Raw genomic sequence first — 8,717 nt, 5'->3', positions numbered from 1 at the left:
TCGCCAGGCCAGGCTCTGAGATGTCGCCCTTACGACAAGGAAAACCCTGGAAGAGTAGAAAGAACACAAACTTCGTGCCTTGACTTTAAAAAGGTGATAGGCTCTTCTGCATGTTCTTAGAAACACGAGTTGCACAGGATCTCACATTTGAAAGTGTGTGAGAATCGACTGGTGATCCTTTAAGACCGGAGACTCTCAAAGATTCATACCTAGACGTTTGTGACACAGAAGTCCAATGGGGACAGGGAATCTGTATTGTTAACCACTGCCCTAGTTTAACAAACCCTTCAGGAGACCCGGGTTGTAGACCCCTGGGTCAGGAAGATCCTCTGGAAATGGAAATGGCAACCCACTTCACTATTCTTGCCTGGGCAACTCCATGGACAGAGGAGCCTGGAGGGCTACAGTCTAAGCAGTCGCAAAGAGTTGTACATGACTGAGCACGCACTCACACGCACACAGGTGGTTGGGATGTCAGTGGCCTGCAGACCACGATGGGACAGAGGAATTCACAGCTCAAGTGAGAGGACATTAGGCTCTAATTTTCATGAGTGTGGAAACTGATATTTGTTGTATGTCATTATAACTGAGCTCATTTTTAGAAAACCAGATTTTTTGCATTGGAGGATGGTGTGAATTTGGGGGAAGCCATATATGCTTAGCACTATGTGATCTCAAATCATATGCACAGAATAACCTTGTAGAGTAGGGTTATTTTGCAGGTAAGGGAACTATAGATTAGGAAGGTTTAAGTATTTTGAGTAAGGGCATACAGCTAAGAAGTGTGGGGTCAGGATTCTAAACCAATATGTATACTGAGACCTTTTCAGTACACCGTGTGCCTTCTTGGTGAAATGCATGACACACCCATGACTGAAACAACAGTTATTCAGGAGAAAAAGTGGACATTATAAAGGAATGGCCAAATTCACCAAGCCTATGCACACTGACCTTCGCAGGGAATGTCAGTCCTGAGGGCTGAGTCCCACGGTTCAAACCATCTACTCGAGGGTCACTGAAGTCACCTTTCTACTGGTGGGCTGTCTCTTACTACTCTTTCCCACCTGGGACTCAATCAATGGCTACAACTGATCAACTGCCATGACAGAGCATAAGCTTAATACGTCCTGTATCCTGGTTTGACTTCATCACAGTCATGAAAATGGGGGAAGAGGGGAGCATATTCTCTGCAATGAAAACTTTTCTTCTTTATATTTTAATAACATTTCATTTTTTATGATTATCAAAAGAGCATATCAATTTCTTCAGTGGATATTTTTGGAATTCTAAGGCTGTGTGCCAGGGAGGGAAGGGGGTTTAGACTTCTGAACAAAGCAAAGCTCTGCCCTTGGGAAGCTTATATTCGAGAGGATGGAGCACCAGTGACATGTAAGAAATAAACAACTGAGTACATAAGATGTTGGCAAACATCAGCGTGGAGAAGAATAAAGCAGAGTAAGAAAGATAAGGAAGGGAGCGTGGTCTGCATATTAGTTATACGTATTCACACATATTAATGTGTAGATGAGGAGGGCATGGTAACCCACTCCAGTATTCTTGCCTGGAGAATCCCATGGACGGAGGAGCATGGCAGGCAATGGTTCATAGGGTTGCAAAGAATTGGACACGACTGAGTGACTTGGCACACACAATGTGTAGATATTTTTGAAAACTTTGAACACTATGAAAAGAATATAAAACATCACCCAGAATCCTTCTACACAGAGATAACCACTGCTGACAGTTTGGCCCATTTTCTTTCAGACCTTTTTTCTCTACTGAATTGTGATCACATTCTACCTGCTTTCTTAGTGTAATCTGCACTCTCTTAACCTAACAGGCCACAGTCATTCTCCCATGTCATTAACATGACTTCACAGTTGAAGGCTTGCTGAGTGCCATTGGAGGGAGGCACTGTAATTGATTCAGCTATTTTCTCTGCTGTTGGTCATTGAGATGATTTCCTATTCTTCCCAGTACAAATATCATGCTGACGCTCTTCCTTACCTGTAAGCTGTTGTGTGGATATCTGAGTGCTTTTCCAGAATAAATTTGTGTATTTTTGAGTGTTTTCTGAGGTTCTTGATGGATGTTGCCAAACTGTCCCCCGGAAACAGGGTGTAGCAAAGCCTTTCCTAAACTCTCTCAAGAGTTCTGTTCCGGGCATGCACTTAATTTGCCACCCACCCCGCCTTGAGGGTCCAGGCCTTCCAGGTCTCAGGATACCATATGCAAGTGCCACTCCCTGGTGTGACCCTTGAAAGGACGCTTGCCATCTGCGAGGTGGAGGAGAATGCCTCTGACTACATGGGCCAGGACCTGAAGAGGTGACTTTCCTCCCTTCCCCCAACCTTTACTTGAGTGAGTCTTAATCTATTCCGGGCCTCTTGGGGACCCCTCCAGGAGGCTGTAATCACAGCACTAACCTGTGTTCACATTTCCCATTATTGAGCAGAAATCCCCCTGTGCATCAACATAGCCTGGCTGCTTCCTAATGGCCCCAGCTCCCAACTTCTAACGGCCCCATCCTCATTTCTCCCAAGAGCTAGCTCTTTTTGTTAGTGTTTTAAGATTCCTGGTCCAGACGAAACTTCCCCCATGATGTCCATCTGGCCAAATTGAAGGTGATGCCGGCAGTGAGACAGAGAGACGGGTGTGTCTGCGTCAATAGGACAGAGAAACATCCAGGGCTATCCATCTTCCGTCTCCTCCGGTGACATCCAACCGCCCCCTCCTAGTCTGAGACGTGGGGGTGAGCAACGATGTCCCTAATTGCCAGCGCCATGCTGCAGAGAAGGGGCGGATGCTGGGACTCTGCTCAGCCTCCCCTCCAGCCCTGGCAGCACAGGAAGACGCTGCTTTTCTGTTTGTGGGTCAAACCCCTCCAGAATGCGGGTCTTCCCCTTTGCAATTTACTACATCAGAGATGCAATCTTCAGAGGAGATGTTACCAAGGGCAACAGGGACTCTCTGCACGTTGGTCCTTGCCAGGGTCTGAGCTAGCTGTGCCTCAACAAGGAGGCCCTTACCAACTCTTGACCTCAACTGCTTCCTCAAAACGGATAGAATGCCATGCTGATGTAGAGAATCATGCTCAGAAGTGATTACCAAGCATGCTGCTAGCACAAACATAATGATTGTTTTAAAAAAGGAAAATATTATAAGCACTGGACCCTGCCAGCATCTCCATTTTTTTTTTTTTTTTTCCGTTCCTATGAAGCCACCTGGGGATCAAGTTTTCCATTTCTCCCCTCCTTGATCAAGGTGAGAGATTATTCCCATGTGCTTTCCACGGCCAACTGCTAAGCACACGGGTTTCAGGCTAGGCACCCACTTCTGGGAAGAGAGAGGTGGGGGAGGAAAGGAAAAATAAAAGTTCTTGCGTTGCAAATTCAAGAAGTTAACTCTGAACTTGGATTTAACTGTCAAAAGTGTTAGTCGCTCAGTTGTGTCCGACTGATGGACTGTGGCCCGCCAGGCTCCTCTGTCCATGGGATTTCCCAGGCAAGAATACTGGAGAGGGTAGCCATTCCCTTCTCCAGGGGATCTTTTCGACCAGGGGATTGAACCGGTCTCCCACCCTGCAGGCAGATTCTTTGCTGTCTGAGCCACCAGGGGAATCCAGTTAACTGTTAACCAGTAATTAAAGAATGAAATCAAAGAAGAGGCTTCTTTCCAAATCCTTAAAGGATTCCTGGGGAGCAGACTGGAGCCTCTTTGAGTGACAAAGAGCCACGGGAGCCCCTGCTCACCCTCTCACTCTGTGCTTCTAGCATCCCGCCTCACGCAGGTTTCAGGCAAAAGGCACTCACTGGCTCAACAACCAGGACGGGGCGTCTTTTGGTTTCAGGGATTCTGTTGGTACCGGAGGCTTGGCAGTGAGCAAACTAGAGAAAGCTCCCTGCTTCCTGGAGCTTCCACTCTAGAGGTCTGAAGGCAGGTCAGCCACCAGGAAAGAGCGGAACAAGAGAGGAGCTTCAGGGCAGTGCAGTGCTTGCAGGAAATTCACAAAGAAGGCGACTGAATACCAGTGGAGGGAGCAGCTGACGGAGAGCCATGCCTCTCCTCCGTCCCCTGTTTCATTTGCAGGAGCCAGAGGGAATTTCTTGAAGGGAAATCGGATCTTGCATAATAACCCTGGGAATCTGACATTTCACTCCTGGTCCTTTATGCAGTGTCTTCTTCTGTCTACTAGATGGTAAACGTCCTGAAAGCAGGCATAGGGCTGCACTGTTAACTTCCTCCTTGCGGTGTAGCCCACAGTAGGGACTCAGCAAATGTTTGCTGAGCGGATGGAAAGATGGATGGATGGGCTAAGAAAGGCTCTATTTGAGGAGGCCACTGTCGCTGATGCTTAGGAGAGGCTCCGGCTACTTCATATCCATCAGGGAAGCACCCAACTGCAGAGGTAACAAACAAGAAGCCAAGCACACGAAGCCCATGCACTTGGGAAGCTGGCTCCAGGCATCTGAAAATGGCAGCTCCATGACCTTGCACCACCAACCCAGGCTCAGAGCCTGGAAAGGCGACCCCAGAGCCTCGCTTTCGTGGTAGGTCTACAGGGGTTTCCATGGGGAGATCACCGAGAAGTATGATTGACCCAATTCTTTAACATCATAATTCAAATTCCTAGAAGGTAAGAGAGGTCTTACAGAATGATGGGAATGTAGCCCCTCCAAGGCTCTTAGACACTTAGATTAGGAACTCTATGAAGGTACTCTGGGTTCTGCCTTTATCCATGGGACTGCTATCATCTCCCAAGTAAGGTGCTCGCTGGTAGTACACCTGATTCTTTCTGCTCACCAACTCAGTTCAAACCTTCACTGAGGATCTTTGCTGAGAAGGTCAGGCTTTCTGCTTGGGCCAAAGGGAGGTCTTGAGGCAGAGGCACTTTTTGAATCATCAAAGATCTGAAAGTTAACCTGAAGGCCGTGAATTCCTTATTAGAGGAGAGACTGAGGTCCAGGCTGGACATGTCAGTGGTGTTACAAGGTTTCCCCCAGAAAGTAGAGCATATCTCCAAAAATATTTTTAAGTAGAAACACTGTAGACTGGAGAAGCAATTACCTGTCCTCCTAAGAGCAAAAGTCCACTTCAGATTTCTTCCAGTTAGTGAAAACAGGTATCAGTGCAGGTCATCTTAAAGTGAACTTGCAAAATGTATAGGAGTATCTTATCTGTAGATCAAACACTGGATAAGAATTGAAAAAAAAAAGAAAGAAAGTTGCTCTCAAATGCGGTCCACATCTGACCTTTTGTAAACCTATGATGTAAAACCCTCACTCTCTGAGCTCTCAAAGGGGACTTTCTCCTCTTCTGCATCCATGTCACACACTGGGAGTCAGGACCCAAGGGTTTTCGAGGCCTTTTTTCACTCATCTGCAAAGAGGGGTTGAACAGTTCTATCTCCTAGTGTGGTTGTAAGGGTTCCCAGGGGGTCACACTTAGGAAATACCAGGCTCCCACTCAGCATTTCATAATTCGTGGAGGCATCTGAAGGTGAGCACTTTCAGTTCTGGGACACTGAAAGTTTAGTATTTCTTAATAACACTAACTACACCAGGCCAAGGCAGAGATCGGCAGGACTCCAGGGCTACCCCTGGTCCCTGGTTTAGGGAAGCAGTGAACAATGTGTTGATTTTATCACTTTGATGACCTGTACACCCACCTCGCAAGACTAGGCCTTAACGTGTAGTCTCAATTTCTTGACTTAGGAGAAAGACCCATATTCTGAGAGAAGCTTATTTTTACCAGTCTCATAAAAAAGTAATTTCCCACCCATGGAGAGTGGACTGGACTGTAAGAGGAACTGCTAAATGATATAGGGATATCAGACACCACAGAGGACACGTGTGTGTGCTGGTTCTTCTTCCTACCCACCCTCGCCCTAGCCTCTACGCTATGTCCATCCATGAAGCCTCAGCTCAAACATCACCTCCTCTGTGAAGGCTGCCTTGATTGCTCTACATGACTGAGTTCTTTTATACTCTGTGGCGGTGTCATGTATGTACATCTCCCTTGTAACATGATAACAGTGTAACTTTGGGTTTGTGATGGGGTTTAGGTAACACTGTTTTTCTCACTTGATGGCAAAACGTGGGGGTGGGAATCCCCAGTGCTCGCCACAGGGGCAGAGCACCCTCCAAGGAAATGCTGGCGGAAGGAGAAAAGACATCTGCGTGGCTCTTGGCTACAAAGAGCACTGAAAGCAGGCGAGACATAGCACCATGTGGCTTGGTGTCTCACTACCCTGCGAGGCTTGGGAGGGAGCAGAGGTTGCAACCGGAGGGATTCAGCTTAGCACTCAGGAGGGAAGCAAGCCACTCCGCAAACATTCTCTCAAATCCTGGGCTGCGGAAAGAGTTACAGTGGGCCACCAGGGCCATATCAGCCTCTACAAACATAGCAATCTGCTCAGCCCCAACCCTGATTTTTATTTTTCCGTAGGTTTTACAGAAAAGTTTTCGAAGATAAACTTTACGGCGAAAGATTATGAGCAGGGTTTTGGCAAGGCTTCTTAAGCCAGCGGGATTTAAGGAAGGAGACAGTCCTATCTTTCTGGGACCTAGGGAGTCTCTGGGGATGGGTGGTGCTGGACCGGCTCTCGGGGGTTGGGTAACACTGGGTAAAGTTCAAACACACCTCCTTTAAGCCACCAGACGAGAAAAACCCCTGGTTGGCTTCTGCTGTGTTAGGGGAGAGGGGGGCACGGCTGGCGAAGGGAAGATGGAAGGCTAGTTGGGGCTTTCTGCTCAGCCTCTTAGGCAACAGCGGACTGAGTAGAGACACGCTTCCCCGAGGTGCCAGGCTCAGAACAAGGGCTAGGGTGGTGGGCAGTCTTCTGCCAGGTAGAAAGCAGCCTTGCCAACAGACGCTCCTCCACCAGTCAATCCTGCTCCCGGCTGAGGGCCCACTTTCCAGACAGTTTGCACACACACAAAAAAAGAGGCCTGAGTTCATTTCTCACCAACATTTTTTCTCCTGCATTCTCAATCCTCAAGTTTTGCTGTTGTTTTAAATTTATACGCCATGGCACCCTTGTCCAGTAGGGAACCTAGCGAGGGCGCCTGGAGAGCAGGGGAAGTCTCCCCGCCAGCCTGGGGTCTGCCAGGGTGTTACTGTGTGACCTTGGCCAGGCACACGGCCTCTCTGAGCTCAACGTCCTCACCTTTAGCGGGGTTAATTTTGCCTGCCATGTTGACCACGCTAGTGGTGAAGCCGTAAGAGGGAGAACTGGAAGGAAGCCCCTTGAAAACAAAGAGAAAGGAAACTTGGTAAGACAAACACGTTTTGTTACCCATGCTGAACTGGAGGGTTCTTCCTAACCCTGGGAACTAGTGACTCCCAGCATGCAGGGGGGTTGATGCAAGCGCAGTCACATGTCAGAGCAATGCCTTCACAGGCTTGCTCTACGTGGCAGGGGTGGGGCATGCCTAGATGGGGGACCCAGGATCCCCCATACATCAGGGGCTGGCTTAGGGTTATGCAACAGCTGGAGCCAAGGACACTCTCGGCTTCAAGTCCTGCTTCTGTCTGGCCACTGGGAGCCAAGGGCTCCACTGCTGAGTGCCTCAGTTTACCCATCTACATCAAGCTTTAAATTATGGCAACTTCTTAGCAGCAGAAGCACAGCGTCTGACACAGTGTCTGAGTAAGGCAAATGACATCTATTATTACTACTACTGATGTTATTATTAACCCGAGGTATCCAAAGTACCCAGCGCTGTCTACACCTCAATTCTCTTTTCCTCTTATCCAGGCACTTTCCCTCCTGAAAAATTTCTAAACCGAGGACCTCCTTTGTGGCAAGGAAACCGTTCAGCAATGCCAAAGTGCTCCTGAACCAGTGTTTGTATGGGGTGCGGGTGGGGATGGGGAGGACTTTCGGGGTGGGTGGGGTGGGGTGGGGGGGCATTTATCTTTTGGAAGGGACCCAGAGGCCAGTTAGAGATTGGTGGGGGCGGGGGGAGGGGAGGAGGAGGGAGGGCGAGAGAAACCGCCCGTGCCCTCGCGCAAGTTCGCCGAGTTGATAAAGTTATTAAAACATAAAACACGCACGGGCTCCGGGAGGGATAAATAAATAAATAAATGCAATAAAACAGCCCGCGCGCCCCGCGCCGTTGCCCCGGGCGGTGCAAAGGCAGGAGGGCGAGGGAGCTCGGAGAAGAGGAACGAGCCGGACAGGTGAACCAACCTCCCGGGGCGCGGTGCAAGGAGGCGGCAGCCCCGCCCGGGCTCGCCCCCAACTCAGCGCCGGGCCCTCCTCTGGGGAAAAAAAAAAAAGGCCGGAGGGGGAAAAGCCAGCCTGGGGGAGGGCGGAGCCAGCACGGCCCTAGTGCGCCATTGGTCCATCCGCGTAGCAACAGCCGCGTGCCGACCAATGGGAGCCGCGGGCCGCGCTCCAGGAACCTGGCGGGCAGACAGTTCCCTGTCCCAGGCAGGAAAACAAACCCAGGCGCTCTTCAGACTTCAGCGCGAACTTTTTCTTCTTTCTCTCGCTCCCCTCCCCCTTTCCCCTTGCAACTCGTCTTCACCTTTAGTTGACGCTTGCCTGAGTTCCCCCACCTCGCCGCCTTTTCGAAGGTCATCCCTTCCCACTCCCAAGGGAGAAAACCTCATTCGTGGTAAAAAGCGAAGGACCTTGAAAACGGTTGGTCGGGCTTTCAAATCCCACTGGGTCCCCATCACCAGCGGCCCTTGGCAAACTTGAGTTACAA

This window comes from Cervus canadensis, chromosome 18 (genome assembly GCF_019320065.1).
Source record: "Cervus canadensis isolate Bull #8, Minnesota chromosome 18, ASM1932006v1, whole genome shotgun sequence".
NCBI lineage: Eukaryota > Metazoa > Chordata > Mammalia > Artiodactyla > Cervidae > Cervus > Cervus canadensis.
The sequence above is the reverse complement of the archived record's forward strand: the minus strand, read 5'-3'. Positions refer to the sequence as shown.